The sequence below is a fragment of the Anas acuta genome, chromosome 2 (assembly GCF_963932015.1).
Source record: "Anas acuta chromosome 2, bAnaAcu1.1, whole genome shotgun sequence".
In the NCBI taxonomy this organism is placed as follows: domain Eukaryota; kingdom Metazoa; phylum Chordata; class Aves; order Anseriformes; family Anatidae; genus Anas; species Anas acuta.
The window spans coordinates 119129387-119148177 of NC_088980.1; positions in this window are offsets into that span (position 1 = coordinate 119129387).

Consider the following 18791-nt stretch of genomic DNA (forward strand, 5'->3'; position numbering starts at 1 on the left):
TGCCTCCCAAAAAGGAGTCTGATGCCTTGGGTAAGACTTTGTGGCTCACTCTGCAGGGCATGAGAAATGGTGGGTGCTACCAGTGGGATTCAGGACCAGCAGCTCACTGAGCAGGAAGACAACTCAGCTAGCTCAGAGGAAACACAGAGAGATGTTTCTTTAATTCTACCTCTGTTTGGATTTTTTTTTTTTTTTTTTTTTTTATGCAAATGATGCTACCTCTGGACTTATAGCTCCAAACATGCTCTTGAATTAGACAGCAAGGTGTCTAATTTCAAAATCGAGCCAGGCTCCCCCTGGCATTTTAAAATGAAGGAGCTGACAGCTCTGCTCAGCAGCAGCAGTTCCCTATCAGAGGGCACTCAGCCAAACCCAGCTCTTCTTCAGACCCCGGAGCATGGGTTCAAACCCAGTCTGGTTTAGACAGTAGATAACTTTGTGAATGTCAGCATTTTCCAAATCTTGCATCAAATATAGTGTCAAAAGTCTCATCGGACCGTGAAAAAGCAATTAATTAGAAATAGATAAAGTTTGGGTTTTGATTCCACTGGATGTATAATTAGTTTAGCTTCTAAAGTACATATAGAGAGCAAATACATCAGTGCTTCCCTTTCCAGTGCATTATCATTATTTTTTATTTTTTTCTTTTTTATTTCCTGAATCTAGGACTTTTCACACATCAGGTGCTTTCTATCATTGTGTTCAAATCACATCTTAAAAGCCCTATTTCAAATAGATCTTTATGGCTTATTAACTACAATGTATTTGTGCCTCTTTAATTTTAATTGTGCATATGCAACCTGTGCAAAAGCTTCTCAAGGTAGGACACCACCTAACCACATACTTTCAAAAGATTGAGCAACAATGGTAAATAGCAATAATTATTTCTATTAGCGCTGGAAAAATGGTGAGGGTTAACAGTTTATTCAGAACAGACACAGAAGTGTCTAATTTTGTAGCAGCACAAAACTACTTTTCTGAGGTTAGCGTTCAGAGGTTGGTCTCATGCTGGTCTTTTGACGGAAAGATTCTTTTTTGATTTATGGCTGAACAGGCACAAAGAAAGCATGTGCACAGTAACTTTCCATTGAAATTCAAGGGAGCTCTTAAAAATAATTTTGGAGAGGTTTAGGTGGTAAAGCCACGAACAGCTGCATTAGCAACTCTATCCCATTCCTCCTCTTTAATTTTCAGCTGATATAGAAATGTGGGAATTGTTATGCTAGAGGTGCTGTGCAGTGCTATCAACCACTATCCAGCAGCAGCAGTCCCAATATAAGATTTAAGAAATTCTCAGCAAGTGCAGGTGGGATAGGTGTCCCTCATCATTATATCTCCTCCTGATCCAATAAAGATTAGCCTATGCATGAGTTTTTTCTAGGTATTTCAGTCAGGTTTCTAGGTTGTCAGTCCTTATAATCACTTCCAAATCTTTTTAAAGTCCTGATTTATTTTTTTTTTTTTCTTTCTGCTGCTGTGAGTTCTACCTCACAGGCTTCTGGTTCCACCACTCTTTTCTGAACTTTCTGTCCCTCTCCCTAGTACCACTGATCGTATTAGAGACAGGGCTGCACATTTGGTTAGGCATTATAACATCTGCAGCCTTTATCGCCCCATTCTTATCTCTGTGGCATATCCTGTCTTTTATTGACTGCAGTCAGCAGAGCCTTAATGGAGCTACAGCGAGAACCTGGCCTCTTTGCTGGGCTGATAAGGTTAATTGAGAATGCTCTAATGTCTGGGTAGTTCATGCTTTTCAACAGCCATGATTTTACATTGCTTAACACCGTAATTCACTTGCCATCATTCATCTGAGTAACTGAGGTCAGAATTCCTCCTCAGCCCTTTGGTTCCCCCAAGTCACTCACCTCATCTTTTTCCCAGTGATCACTCTTTCCAAGTATATGTATATATAATAAACATTGCATTAACAATGTATTAACAAATACTAAACAAGCTGATATATCATAACCTAATCTTAACCACTGCTTTCGTGATGGCTTCTCCACCTGCTCCTCTCCCTGAAAACAGGTCATGGGAGGCTACAAGAGACTGCAAAGCAGCAGCTTTGATGAGGACAACACAAAGCCTCCAGCCCTTAGAAGCCACCTCTAAGAAATGCAGCCAGTGATGAGCAACACAAGCTACAAGTAAGGTGCTACCTGTTATCAAAATATGCTACTTTGCAGCATCATTATGTCTCCAGTTTAAATTCTAAGTATGGACAAGATAGAAAAATAAATTTATTATTTTTTTTTAAAGCAAAATTAGCAAAACAAATCCATGCACTCCTACAGATATGTTCAGATCCTTTCAAGGATTTTAGTGTGGGACTGGGGTTGGTAATACTATGTTGCCTGCATCCATCTGATCTGACAAAATGTCAGGAAGCAGTGTAATAGAAACTTTATTTAAATATCTATGACTGTATTTAAGTCTTTATCAGGCTTTTCATAACAGTAAAAAATGTATCATCATTTTTTCTCCCAGCACTGAAACTGTACCAGTATTTTCTAAGGCCTGTGGTTTGTGTTCAAGTATAAAACAGCTCATATTTCCCTCTCACCTAATGCTGACCTTACACTTAAACTCCATTCTGCACTATTGAACAGTAGGAGTGTTTCCTATAAGACTTGGAAAACCTGCATAGACTTGGGAAAATGACATTTAATCTTTCACATATAATAAAGCTCTTGAGAATCATAGCAGATAGTTTTACATGGAAATCTGATTGCCTGAGGAACTACCTTCATTTTCCTGAACAAACAGGCATTCAGAAATATAGCAGAAATGATTTCGATCAAGTTTGTCCAAGCTAAAGATACAAAAATCACTAACAAAATTGTTATGTTACTAGTATGAAGGATGGATAAATAAATAAATAAAGCATCAATTTATTTCACCCAACAGACAAACACGTATTAAACCTTTTTGGGGTACTTCAACGTTCATTTCACTTCTTGTTGCTTTCAAGCTTTTTCCATGCAAGGGCATTTTCTATTTTCCACCTATCCCTCTTCCAGATGCATGGATATGCATGGAAAACTATGCAGAATAGCTGCAGATTCACTGGAGAAAGGAAAGTTGGTTGATCTAGGAGTTTCATCCCAATTTTTCATGTTAGAAATTCCAGATATATTCAAAAAATATTGGCCCTGTCTTTTAAACCACTGGACTGTTTGGGCTTGTAGTGGATTGTCTGCATTGCAGATGCAGAAGCTGTTGCTGGTCCGGGCAGTGTTTTCTACCAAGCTTCAGAGCAGAGCAAGTGACTGAATCACACTGGCATGACCCTGGCTGTAAAGCGTGATTTTGGGGCATTGATTCTTTCACCTGCCTTCTCCTGCCTTTGCAAGCTGGCACGAGGGTCCTTTCAGCATGCATCAAGAGCAGTGCTGTGACTGAGTTGTGAAACACTTGGTGTAAGCAATACCAGAAAAGGGTGTAAGCCTATCGGGGACATCTGAACATGGCACCTTTTCAAAATACCAAATGACCCATGCTAGCTGATTGGGTTTACTACAATATTTCATTAGGACAGAAGAACAGATAATGGTTTTCTTGTTCTGGGAAACCACTTTTTTTAAATTCAGTGTTCATTCCCAAACCAGGTCAAACAGTCAACAGAGAAAATTTCTTCAACATGGTCACCACTAATAGTAAGAAAGAATGGGGTTCACTGAAATATTTGAGCATAAAAGTGGTTCATTTTTGTTTGACCATTGTATTTTTACTTTTCTTCAATTTCAATAAATTTGCCTAAATAAAAGCAATTGCAGCATGATTTTTTTGTTTGTTTCTTTCTTTTGAAAACAGAGTTCACTTCAATGAATACAGAATATTTTTACAAAACTGGGCCCATGTGAACTGCATGAAGTTCAACAAGTCCAAGAGCAAGGTGCTGCACTTGGGATGGGGCAAGTCCAGATGTGAGCACAGACTGGGAGAAGCACTCACTGAGAGCAGCCCTGCAGAGAAGGACTTGGGGGTTCTGGTGGACAAAAAGCTCGACATGAGCCAGCAGTGTGTGCCTGCAGCCCAGAAGGCCAACTGCATCCAGGGCTGAATCAACAGAGGGTGGCCAGCAGGGAGGTGATTGTGACCCTCTGCTCTGCCCTTGTGAGGCCCTACCTGGAGTGCTGTGTCCAGGTCTGGGATGTGGGGCTGTTGGAGTGAATCCAGAGAGGGCTACAAGACGCTCAGAGGACTGAAGCACCTCTCTTCTGAAGAAAGGCTGAGAGAGTTGGGGATGTTCAGGCTGGAGAAGAGAAGGCTCCAGGGATACCTCGTTGCAGCCTTCCAGTACTTAAATGGGTCCTATAAAAAAGGATGGAGAAAGACTCTTACTCGGTTCCATAATGATAGGACAAAGGGGAATGGTCTTAAACTAAAAGTGGATAGATTTAGATTAGACGTAAGAAGGAAATTTTTCACTGTAAGGGCAGTGAGGCACTGGCACAGGTTGCCCAGAGAAGCTTTGGATGCCCTTTCCCTGGAGGTGTTCAAGGTCAGACTGGATGGGGCTTTGAGCAAACTGTTTTTCTGAGTAAAAAAGAGTAAAACGTTAAAAAAAAAATAAAAATCTATCTTTTCTCTTTGATTGAAACTCACTGTTTGTCAGTCTTGAATATAGTTTTGCAAATCTTAGAGAGCTTTCATATCATTATGATTAAATCTGCTATTTTTCATTTGCATAAATATTTTATCAACTGCTATAGTTTCAATGGTTTTACATCAGTTTAGGAACAGTGTGTCCTTGGGAATCCTTTTTATAAGGTTGTATAGATATACTTAAAACAGACACAGTAGAAAATGCATTGCCAATGTGTTTCATGACTATAGCAGTTTTACTACCATTGCATTTGATTAGGCTGGTTTATTCATTCCAGTTATCCTTTTCAAGGTCAAAAATCAGTCCTGCAACAGCTGTTTTCAGTGTACTTTCCTGCATGCTAACCTATACCCTCCCAATAACAACAAGTCAAATAAAGTGATTAACCATGCATAAACAAAATGGTGATGTATTATAATCACAGAGAGAAAAAGAAGTTGCTACTTCCTATAAATGTAAAGGGATGTGCTTTTCAATAAAGTAAAGGGAAAAAATGGCACCAGTCCCAGTTTTTCAAAGCTGTATGTATGAGGATCCATTTATCACCTCAGTGACAGAAGTTCTGGAACTCCTGTCATTAATGCTGAAGCAAAACACATTTGAATGTCATGTCAATAAATCACTTGCCAACTAGAGGATTGAAGGGTTTTACAGTTGTTAATCTGGCTAGTCTGGGAATAGAATTTACACACCACTTTCATTCATTACTAGGACAAAAATGAATCCAAATTATTGCTATCATAGAAAAAAAAAGAGGGAGCCTCGGTGTCAAAGATGATTAGAAATGCAGAATATAGTTCAAGTAACATTGTTTAATAAGAAATGTATCATATTTTGATGAAGAGTAATGTGCTTGTTTTGCTTGTTCTGTTATACACATAAGTGTGCAGAAAAAAAAAAAAAAAGAAAAAAGAAAAAAAAGACAACAGAAAACTGAATATTACAAAAAAATAAAAATAAAAATCATTGCCCAGTGCTATGTTTTGTCAAGAACCAGGCAAAACTAATGGGTACTGAAGCACATTCTGAAAATGAGCTAATCAAAGCTATTCCTGGCAAAGGACAGGGAAGCGTTGCAGACTTGCAAGCCTGTAAGTTCAACATCTGTCAGCAGTTCCCTCTCTCCTATGAAATGGAGGTCAAACATCAGCACATCACCTTCCTGTAACTGTGTCAGTAAATCAAGAAGGGCATATGTGATTGGATGTCTCAGGCAAAAACAACTGCTTAGGCATTACTATATTAGTTTATGCACCATTTATGTCTTTCAGTGTATATAATACAATTTTATACAGCAGAAGGCATCATCAGAGAGAAAAAAAAAAAAAAAAAAAAAAAAAAGCAAAGCAGAAACCAAAAGAGCTTCTTAAACAAGCATTTTTATAACAACACTTCTATTCTAATTAAAAGTAACAATATTCCTGATCTTCAAAACATGAGAGATTCAAACACCTTTCCCCTGCTCCTTAATGCTATCCGTCACCTCTCATTTGGAGTCAGGGAGACTTTGAGCACAATAAGTGTTCTCCCAGAAGCTTTCATTTTTGAAATATGTAATGTTTTTCATGGAATAAATAAACCAATATACCAGTACCCATCCTAATTGAGGCATAGTGGACAAAGAAAAGGAGAAGAAATATGTGAATGCCTGCAGCGTAATGCTATGGTTCTACAGATGTGGTAGCAAGCAGTGTGAGCATATTCTGAAGGTGTTAAGTGCCATCTACTAATCTCTTGACAATTTCTACTTCCTCCTAAGTTCACAGCAAGGATGAGGAGGTTAGTCAAGGCATAAACGTGCATATACTATCCAGTGGAGAAAGAGAGACAGGTACGCTATACCAGATAAGGTCCATGAATTCGGGTATTTGCAATCCAGGCACTTGGGAGGCTCGGTGCTTTTTTGTCAGTCCTCTTCTACAATACAATAAGGGTAGGGTGCTGATCTTGAATTAACATGTGACACAGTAAATGTACAAAATATGGAGTTGATATTGATAAGTCTCATCCATGCCAGCTTTATAAAGTAAAAATTGGGGAAAAAAATGGGTTCTTCAAAGTTAACGTTAAACTCAATGATATAGCTCAATTGGTCGTGGAAGATTAAAGCTTCAGGCATGATAAATGGTTTCTGAATATTTATCTGAAGTGTTGATGTTATACAAAAGAATAGATCAGGACTAGAAAAATATCAGAGCAACAAACAAGAGTTTGTGAGCCATGCAACTTCCACCCAAGGCCTTCAGACTGGGAAAGTGTCCACACCAGCCAGAGCAACATGACAGTCAGAGGCTGAATAGGATTTCAGGAATGAGCAAGGACTACTCACCCCCAGGGAAGAGAAGAGCTGCTGGAAAAGGCAAATTGCCTCCTAGGGCATCCAGAGACACTGCCCCCATCCCTCTGGGATGGTGCTCTTTGCTCCTCATGCACACATATTCAGCTTGGCAGGGGGACAGCCTTGACCCTAAAAATATTGAAAGGAGAGATTTCACTCCCTTTGGAGTGAAACAGCTTCTTGTTTATTTATTTATTTATTTATTTATTTATTTATTTATTTATTTTTATTATTATTATTTTTTTTTTTCTTCCTATTTAAGTATAAGGCACAGTTTCCTCATAGTTAAGATCATGAGATGTGGAAAACTTATCAGTGCAGAAGAAATTCTTAAAATAAGGCCTTGTTAATTACAAATTCATGAGGTCTTCAGAGAGGGGAGTGAGTCAGAACAGCTTACTGAAGAGAGAGTATCTTATAAATAAACATTATATTATACATATTCATTCCTTTATTGGTATATTATTTTTATTAATAGGTCATATGAGAGAACAATGATTCTTGAGGGAGCAATTAAAAGGAAGGTAAGTTGTTACCAGATTTAAAAGACTATGTTAAACATATTTGATAGCAAAACATGCTTAAAAAAAATTGTAGTGAGTAGTTCTGCTGAATTATTTCCTAGTACTTCTCATGCCACAAAGAATATTGAAAATTTCTTGTTGTGTTGAGCAGAGATTAGGCTGCACATAATAGTCCTAACAAACTTTACAAGTTGCACACGTAACATAAGAGGATTTGGTGCAATTTCACAAACATAAAAGGGTCTTTTCACCATTACTAACCAAATTTAACTTGCAGCACCCAGAACATTGTGAAAGGTCTAATTCCCTAAGAATCAGGCATTGTTTTTCAAATGAACTCAATGAGGGTACCTTCTTGGATAAACTGGCATAAACTGGAGTTCATTAATATGCTTCAAATTATATGCAGTTTTCCTTTGAGGTGCATGTTATAGTAATGAAAATTCTAAGAAAAGCTGTCATATTTAAAATGTTTACTGCAATTGGTATCAAAGGGGATGTTAATGATTGGAAATATGTACATGTTCATTTCGAGAGAGCAATTAGGTTTTTATTTGAATATTAATGCATGCTTGGTTTATGAGAGAAATTTCGTAGAATCGCAGAATATCCCAAGTTGGAAGAGACCCACGAGGATCACTGAGTCCAACTCCTGGATCCATGCAGGACCACCCAAAAATCAGACCTGGGATATCTGAGAGCGTTGTCCAAACACTTCTTGAATTCCAGCAGGCTTGGTGCCATGACCACTGCCCTGGGGAGCCTGTCCCAGTGCCCGACCACCCTCTGAGTGCAGAACCTTTCCCTAACCCCCAGCCTGACCCTCCCCTGTCCCAGCTCCATGCTGTTCCCTTGGGTCCTGTTGCTGTCCCCAGAGAGCAGAATCCCTGTGAGGGAGCTGCAGGCCACCATGAGGCCTCCCCTCAGCCTGCTCTGCTCAGGGCTGAACAAACCAAGGGTCCACAGCCACTACTCATATGTCTTGCCCTCTAGACCCTTCATGATCTTTGTAGCCCTCTTTTGGACACTCTCTAAGAGTTTTATGACCTTTTTATAATGTGGTGCCCCAAACTGCACACAGTATTCGAGGTGAGGCTGCACCAGAGGACAATCCCTTCCCTTGACCAGCTAGCAGTGTTGTTCCTGCTGCACCCCAGGGTATAGCTGGCCCTTTTGGCTGCCAGGGCACTCTGCTGGCTCAGGTTCAGGTTGCCATCAAACAGAACCCTCCAATCCTTTTTTACAGACTCGTCCCACAGTCCGTACATATTTCCAAGGTTGCCCTGTCCCTGAAAGTTCCCAAGGAGATCCAAAAGGCAGACATTCAATGCTACAGAAGTGAAGTTAACTCCCATTTTTGACCTCTGACACACCCAAAGGCCCTTCTGTGAACAGTGAGCAGATTGAAGGGAGGACGAATGCAGTGGCAGAAAGCACTTTAGAACAACCTAGATTTAGCTGACAGCTTTTTGGAGGGTGCTTAGTACAATGCTTATCATCCAGTTGTAATGGCCTTTAACAGGCAAACATTTACTGCTGAGGTTTTCATTTTAGGCTGTCTCTGTTATGAATAGAGAGAAATAGGCACTCTTAGATGGCAGTTCATCTGGCTTATTTTAATGGATTGCTGAGAAAGGGGTGAATTGTCCAGAAGTACATATTCCTTGTCAGAATAATTTGTGCTTCGGTGAAATGAAACCTACCTTTCCTCTCAGCTTTGGGAAGAAGAGATTCCTGAAGAGAAGCCCGGTGTGGAAAAAGTGTGGATGGCTGTGGGTTGGTTATTTGTTTTAGTGGCTTTGACCATTATTTAAGCCTCTGCTGTGTGGTGCATGAGTATTATGTTTGATGATGACAGAAAGTGTCAGATTCACTGTGAGTGCTGCACAGATGGTCCACAGTAACCCCGATTGTGTCACATCCACTGCGCACAAAGAGGCCACTTGTACTGTACATATGCAGGAGTTTTGATGCCTTCCTGAAACATCAAACTCATCTCACACATGCTGAAAAGTTGATCCAAATGTAGCATGAAACCTGTGATGCAGAAACTATTCCAGCTTGTTTTTTGTTATCCTTAAATCCTGGGCAAATGTACGCTCCTCAAATTCCACCATACGGCTTTTCCAGAGATCCAACAGGGCATATGTAGGGAAATCCAGACACTAGATAGCCCTACCATTACTGTTATTAGGACAGCAATACTTCAGAGGGATCAGTGAGCTAAACTACCATGACAGCAGACGCTTGGTATAGCAGAGCTGCAGAAGGCTGTGTCATTGCAGGAAAAATGCTTTGAGGATTGATTTAATCCAGGGCCTTAACAAAGGGCATGCTAGAAAGTCATATAGCAATCCTGTTCAAGAGTGAAATTTCATCTCATATTTGTCCCAAAAGAATAATGTTTTTTAAAAGTTCTGCCATTATCATTGAATTTAAATAACTTTTCTGTCAGCTAATCAATTTTTACTGTTCTAAATCTGGCTGCTTTTCTTCGGTTATACAAATATTTTGCATCAGTTCCGAGAACAAAACAAAACAAAACAAAACAAAACAAAACACCAAAGCATTAAATATTATATATAGTGCTGCTATTTTAACTTTATAGTTAGAAAGAAGAAAAGAAGCACTTTTTTTTTTTTTTTTCACAAGATGACAGTTTCTCCCCATCTTTTGACCAGCTGCCACTGATATTTTGTCACCAGAAAATGCTCTGTTTTTTTCAGTTTTGTGCAGTTCAGAAGATGTATACAGTGGTAAATCAGAATGAGGCTCCCTGACACTCTAGACTTGTTCCTGTTTAAATTATATACAAGTCAGGTATTTTGGGCTATCAAGTGTTGTATGATATACTAATGCACGACTGTGTGACATTGATAAGATTCCATCCGAGATTCTACTTTCTGTTTCGGTCAACTACCAAAATACTAGAAGTTTAAAACCAGTTTACTCAATTACAGGAATACAATCTTGTTCATCTCAAAGCCAGTCATGCATCTATGTGAGTTTTGTCAGTGTGTCTAGTGGAAATAACTGTATGGCTAGATTTAGGAGTGAGAGGTAAAGAAAACCTTATTGACTGGCTTGTGGCTTGGGATACTCTTTTGGAACCTGGAAAACCTGAACTGGGTGTTTTTTCCTGCTATAAGAGCACTTCAGGAGAGTGCTTTAACCATTCCACTGAAGTATATACAATGGGGTTTGTAAAGAAAGACTGTAAAGCCAACAAAATTAGGTTTTATGTGGTTCTTAAAGACATGCTGGATTAAGGCAAAAACAATCTTGTTCAATCAAAAAAGTGGGCTTTCACTTGCCTGAAGAAGAAGGAACATAGGTGTAATTTATTGCTGTATTCTGTGAATGATGTTCACAGCTATCTGTATTCTCTTCCTCAAATTTTTAAAGCTGTCCTGATTGAAAATGAGAAGTTAATAATTTTGCTGTTTCTTGTTCTTCATTGTGAAAGCAGGTAACAAAATTCACTCATTTTGGTTCAAAATATTCTTTAAAGTTATTTGACTTGATAGTGACAAAAATTTAGCCAAACTTTATCAAGTAAACCAAACAATGAATTATGATGGACCTTGACAGATTTACGCCTGGGATTTTATGATGTGCTTGTGACAGCAGTGGCCTTTCACAGAACTACAGAACCATCAAAGCTGGGCTTCACACTCTTGTATTTCTTTTAGTTTTCTCTTCAGGGCTTCTCATTGCCAATGTGAATAAGAGGAGGAAGCTAAAATTCAACTTGCAGTGTCCATAGATAAGGAATTTTTTATTTTTTTTTTTTTGAATGAGAGAAGCAGTATTGAAGAGTGACTGAGGCGTTGGTAGCCATGGGAACCAGGCTAATGCTGGTATCTTTGCCTAAAGGAATCAAACCTCTCCAAAGTCTCAGAAATATTTTTGTGAGAGTAACAGCAGCAGAACTGGCGACAGGAAGAACAGCCTTGGATGCCCTACCAGTAGCAACTGAGAATGTCAGAATTTTGAAGGACTGTGACTGTGATTTAGGAAGAAATCTATAGTATATGCAAGAAAATTCCAGTAAACAAAAAGAAGAGCTACAGAAGACAGTGTGAGGCAGCTGTTGGGAACACAGGTTTGAATGTAGGAGGGAATGACTCACTCCTCAATTAAGTGAGATGTGTAGGCATCTCACTTAAAGTGTCACTTGCACACGTATAGAATGGAAATGGGGTCCCAGCTTAGAAAATGAGGTCCACAGATTTTAACCCTTGTACTAGAAAACAAACTCAAAGCAGATTTTTTCTTGTTTAATACAAATCTTTGGAATTCCACACAGCTTCTATTTGGAAATGTCATCATCTCCAAAGTATGAATAAAGTGACACCACAGAAGTGTTTAGTCCCAACTAAACTACAGAAACATCAAGCAGCACGTGGTGATGCTTCCATCACCACAGCAAGGTGGCAAATTGTTTCATAACTGTTTTGGGATAACAGCATCTCTAGGCAGATGGGATTTAGCCAGGGAGCCCTCTCAGAGGAGTTTGATCTCACAGCATTGCCCCACAGCATCGCCTCACAGCATCTCCTCTTGCACAGGGCAAAGACTCATACCAGCACCTCTTGCTATATGGGTGAAGAGTCAACACCATTCCTTCACACTAGACCCCACTGGTGCCCAAAACTGCTCCTGACCTAACAGCAAGAGCAGATTGTGATGTGTAAAAAAGAGAACTTAAATCTAAAGTTCCCTGCTAAAAGCCTAACAGTGGTCTGATGAGTGATGAGGCTGAACCTCTGATCCCACAGATCAAAGGGACCATCTCAGCTGTGTGGAACTGTGCTGAACCCTGGCCAGCATGCTCAGGGCATTGCAGAGCTCAGCTTTTTGTGCTCCTATTCAACAGTGCACTGCGTGAGAAAATCCCCAGCTTTCCCCCCAGCCCATATGTTATCTAATATTTAAATGCAGCTATTGGTTACCTGGAGGAAAAAGACCTACATTTATACATATGCCGTCTATAGAATAGCTTAAATCCTCAGGAGCTGCTAGCAATAGTCTAAAAGGTATTCACCCAGACAGACGTCTCATGGGAATCTATTTTTAATGTAGATCAATAGAAAAATATTCCGGGAAGCAGAAGCAACCTTGAGAGCTGTCCTCTCGGTGGCATACATATTTTGAAAGACATGGAGCTTCTGAGATTTTAACGCAGTAGTTTCTGAAAAATGCTGTCTGAAAGGAGTAGTTAAGATATGTAAAGGTGGCATTTGTTTGAGGCACAGATCCAAAAAGGGGAATTTCTGGGAGGAAAAATCTGGTCAAAATCCAAGAGTCTACGCCAAGCTGTTTTAGCAGTATTCATGGCTTCTCTGTAAGCCTGATGAACAGTTACTGTGTTATCAAGTCATGAAACTTCCCTTCCCTGAGGAAGTGGTAGGTATTTCACATCACAGCCATGCTGCAGAGCTTTATTCATTAATATTGGAAATCCTTACTTGTAAATGTTTAAAAGAGTGAAAAGGAGTTGCTTTTATCTATAAAGAAAAGTTTCTCTCCTTTGTAAGCTGAAAATTTATTATGTGTATATAAATTCTACTCAGTTTTCCAAGTACTCCTCCTATGCTGCATGATATTTTAAGGATATATCAATTTTTAGTACCAGATAAATATTATGTCTTTTTTATCTCCTTTTCTCTATGCATTTAGCCTTTTTTTTGGTTAGGCTCCAGACACAAAACAATTAGAGTCTGCAGTATTTCCACCATTATTAATGCCATAATAACTTGGAGTAGTACCTGAGAAAGAACACAGAACCTTTTTTTTTCCTTCAATAAATAATGTTTTTACATTTACATACCCATTTATCTTTATCGTTACTTCTGAAGAAGCAAGTATTCACTAACAGAAATGATTTTAAAATGTGTCTTTATGGTACAGCATTCTTTCTGCGCAGAAGAATCAAAATTGCAATCACTTTCATCTTCAGGTGTTAGTATAAGGAGATACCACTGCATTTTTTTTAAATTACTGTTATTATTTTTTTAACAAACTTTATTTTATCTGAGAGTTTCCATAAAAGAACAGCAGACTAATGTCTTAGTCTGGAAAAGGAAGTAAATGTCTCAGCTAATTATTTTTTTTTAAAGAAAAATCCTATTAAATCCAGCATCTTGCAAAATATTTATATTTCTTTACATGATTTCTTTTATGTCCTGAATGCCCAGATAATGTGATGAACCACTAAGCTAGCTTAAATTCAGTAGAAAAATTAGTTGTGTGCTTAATTGCAAGTATACAAGGTATACAATTTGGGTATTATCTGTGAGGTCACTCACAAGTCTGACCAAAAACATCTGTTTAAGTACTTTACTGAATCAAGATTTAAAGAAAATTATTGTTGCACCAGAGAAATGGAAGTCTCAGTGATAGAGCCCTAATGTAATGAATTTAGCACAAGTTATATTGCTGGCAGAAATGCTTTGTACAATGCTTGAACAACAATAGGCAAAGAGCAATGTATTCTCTTTGTGTTTTGAAATCTGATGAATAACTCTCTCCTCTTCTTTTTGCACTGTAAATACCAGCCGCAGACATAAATTTGACCATTCATATGTTTTATGTTTTTTTCTTAATATTTGAGTAAAGTAAATGTTTATATTTTAGAGGCTCAAGGTGAAAAGAGAAAGCCAATGAAAAAGGAAGGAAAAATAAACTTGTTTGGAGAGGGACAAAGATTACCAGGAAAAAGAGGGACAAAGTGAAATCTTAGCAAAATCTAGATAGATGAGGGGAGTAGAGAGAAACTACAGCTGAGATATGGTCAGGTAAAAGCCGAAAAGAGTCTTAAAAATGAGGATAAAGAAGCCTGAATTTTATAAGGAAGATATATAGAGACTCTGGTGAATGAACCCAAGTGTCAGGCAGGCATAGTTTATTTGAGAAGGTGTACAGTATATTGGCTAAAGAAAAGGAACAGGACAGTTAAGAAGAGCAATAGGAAGTGGTTAATACCAGTTATGAGATGATCAGTATTCGATTTTTTTTTTTTTATCATATACCTACAAAAAAGGGTTTTTTATTTAGAACGTTCCAGGATAAGTAAAACGACTTAGTGAAAGTTGCAATGTGAGAAGGAGAATAAAGTGAGAAAGATCAAAGCTAACACTAAGCTTAAATGTTGTGGAGAAAACTGGTGATCAAGAAATGGGGGAGGGAAGACATTTTCGGAGGAAATATGAGAAGCTCCATTATAGACCTGCTCTATTTTGAGAAGCAATAGGACAGCCAAGAGAAAGGAGTGGAGAAACAGTTGTAGAGAGATCATGCTCAGAGGGAGAAAAAAGGTTTTGGTTTGGAGGGTTAGAAGCACCAAGGTGAGAAGGAGAATGAGAATACACCAGGTCACAGGCAAGGAGCAGAGGGCAATGTGGGGTGTGAATCTGGAGGGATTCACACCAGGGAGCCACCAAAGCCTCCAGAATGAGTGCGTCTAAGAACATGCAACTATTGAGTGAGCAAAGTGATCACATTTTTGATGGGGGGATGCTATTTAAGCTGCAGTTCTTCCCCTCCAGAAGGAGGCTGAGAGTGGAGAAGAAGGTAGAGAAGTAGGACTTGGGGAATGCGGGAGCTGAGAGAAATAAAGGCACCAACTAGATCCGGATCAGAATGAGGAAGATGAGGCACCAACTAAATCTGGACCAGAAGTATGAGGAAGACAAGGAATGAACTGAAATTTGAGGCCACTGCGATATGATATGAAACGACCAGAAACCCTCTCCAAGATGGACAGTTTTAAACTTTCCTCCAAATAATAATACCTGCTGTAGGACAAGGAGGTGTTCATCTAAAATTATGGCTTTTTGCTCCACATCCTGCGCGGTATTCAGCGTGTATTTAATGGGATGTGTTGCAGTTCAGCCACAGGTACAAAGCAAATGATTCATTTCTTTGCTTGAGGCCCTCATTATGCTCGGTAAACAATCAGAATGTAGATTTATTCCCAACTCACTGATTTTCGGCTGTCGTTGAAAAGCGTGAGGAACACATTAGAAAGAACGCACTAAGATACTGATTATCTATTTCTTCAAGCCAAATTGGTTTAGGTTTCTCCAGGCCTCCTAGCAACAGCTTTATTATTATGGAGTTATTTCCCCCCAAATACTTCTAAAACAAGTATCAGATTAATGTTTCAGATAAGGAGAAAGTATATTCATTAACTCTCAGAGCTAGTTTATTGAAACAGGAGCTTCCAATGAAGCATGCAAGTATGGTTTCATTTTGATCTGCTGATTTTTCTTTCTTCACATTATTGAACAGTGAATGTTTAATGATGATCTATATAATATACAGTCACACTATAAATGAAAAAAAATCTTGTTAGTGAATATTTTACGCATTATTTGCATATTCCATTTATTATTTTTTAATCTATCTGCATATATGACTCATAGCATGCACATGCATCACTTTTGTTTACTTACAAACCAAATATACTGTATATTATGTTGGAAATAAATTTATATGGGAAGAATTTGTTTAGCTGTATAACAATTGCAGTTTCTGTTGTTTACAACTTTATAGAATTCAGATTTCTTATAATTTCCCAGCAGAATTATGGTATGTTATGAGAAGTGCATTAATCTCATAAATACCTCTTTTTTGTTCCATAGTAAAATTTTCAGAATTTGTCATTTTACTTGGACTCATACCTTTTAATATTTATTTATTTATTTAATTTCCAAGTAGAAAATCTACTGTGCACCTCACCTATGAGTCAATAAGTCTTGGGTTCACACAGCAGTTTCTAAAAAAAAAATAATAAAAAAAAATCTTCAAGCTTTGAAAGACAATAAAATATATTAGCTGCTGTTGTATAAAGCATTACTTACTATCTTGTGATTAAAAAATACAGAAATGAGCACTTTCCCCATTTCCTGATTTCCCTGCCATGCTACAGCTACAGGTTTTGAGAAGGGAAACAGGGTTGCTCTAGTTCTTCTGGGGACTTTGTGAAGAGACAGAATACAAAGAGGAAAGCAAAATATCAACAGGGTTTCTAGAGGATGGGGCTGTAGAGGTAGGAACATATATATCCATACTGCGATACTTAGGGGTGCTGCTGTGGGTAAAATACAGGAGGCCAACAGTCTGGCCTGTGAAGTCTTTTCATAGCTAGAAATCTTGCTGGTAATTACTGAACGTGACTCCCTTGAAGGCAGAGCTGGTTTATATCCGATTAACTGTGTCCTCAGAGATTGTTTTCTACTCTTTCCTTCAAGAAACAAAAACTCGTATGATGTCCCAAGGTAGCCCTGAATTCCTTGTGCAGTCAAATGCACTCTGTAGCCCATTCTGGTCAAATGAAACTGGGCAGAAAAAAAGTAACACAAAACTAGTACGAACCTCTGTAAAAATTAAATGACATTTTGTTTTCTTTGAAAGCACAGTGTTTCAAGCAGATTTGCATTTAGTGCCTTTTTATGATCAGACAACTCAGGTGGACACAGTTTCCATCATTCTTCCTATGACTAGCACATATAATGGAAAAGACTTAATATTAGAAGTTTTTTATTTAAAAGTTTATTTAAGGTCAACAGAGCTTCTTGCACAGCCAATGGTGAAAAATTCTTTGAAGTTTAAAAAAAAGGAAACCCTTCAAAATGGCAAGTTTACCATCTGGCAAGAAAGTTGAGAGAATACACACAGGGAATAGATGCTTTCCTATAAAGCCACATGAGGCCTAGAAGGATAGCTGTTTATAATACAAGGTTTCTTATGAATGGCAGCAATCTGTAGTGTAATGAGGGACAGTGATTCAGAAACAGAAGGTTCAAACTGTGGACTAACTGCATTTTGAGTACCCTGTATCATTAGCAAAAGTAAATTTCAAGTTAAATATACACTACATCTACAATATAATAACAGAAAAAGATTTTTTTTTTTTGGTCATAACTTCAAATATATATATATTATAATTGTTTTATTCAAGTGAATGTACTCAAAAAAAATATGGGACAAGGTGTCATGAAACAGAAGGAAATGTGTCAGCTACTGTGCTGAAGTCAATGGCCAATTTTGATGTTTTTATACTTCTTAACCTGTGCCAAAGCAATAGGACACACCACACCCTGTGATGCACCATCCACTGGGAGGGCACCATGGTAGGGTCACACAGTGGCAAGAAATTCCTCATGGACTGGACTCCCCCTTACCAGGGACACGGAAATATGTTTGATGCTTGTGAACCTCTTCATTCTTGGGATGTCTGCCTGCGCTTTGACTGAAGCAACCAAAATCCAGTGTCCCCAGAATATGACACATAAAAAAGGGCGAAGACAGTAGAAGTCCCATAAGTCTTTAACAGCTTCATGAATTCCCCTCCTACCAGCTGTCTGCCTGGCTAGGAGACACTGCTCTGCTTACAGGACCTTGCTCTGGGCTGTATGAGCACAGGGAAATACTGAAAATACATGGTTGTTGTTACTTATAATCAAAAGGGAGATCAGTTCAATAAACATGGCAGTACTTTAAAATATCAGAAAGGGAGACTTTTATTATAACTTTTATTATAACATAAACAAAAAGGTATTGGGCAATGCTTACAGAAACGTTTATGACTTATAGCTTCTGCTCCCTCTTTTGATTTGTCATGGGGTCTTGGACCAGCACTTTGTAACTCGGACCCGTATCTTGACACAACAGTTTTGTTTCATTTTCTTTTAGTAGGGTATCAAGTCAAGGCACAAGCCACAATAAGAGCAGAATGCTAATTCCTTTTTGCTCAAGAAAGGGAATAATTAAAGCACCAAGAAATGTTTGTCACTTGCTTATTGACCAATCCCATATTTTTATGCTTCTCAAAACCCCACTGGGGACTAAATGCTCAACAGTTGCACCAATGTTTCCTGCCCAGTATATATATATTTCATATATATTTCATATATAATGAAAAGGCAAGGAACAGAGCACATCGTCCCCCACGTCCTTCACTTGGACTGTGCAAACCCAAGCTGTCCCTTGGTGGCACGAAGGCCCTGCTTCAGAGTCAGAAGGTTTTAGCAACACAGTTCTGACACTTTCTTTTATGAATAAAATGTATTAAGAACAGTTTTGTAAAACTAAGTAAGGTAGAGTATAATATATTAAGGCATATAATAAATAAAAGCCAGAAACTTTATTAGGGAAGAATATTTGTTTATTTTTCTCCATGAAATCAGCTGTATGCAGTCTTAATTATTTTACTTATCTCTGAAGAAACTTTCCTTGGTGCAGCACTGAAGCTATTCAAAGATGTATGTACCTCTTGAATATATGCTTAAATTTAAATCCACAGCATTAA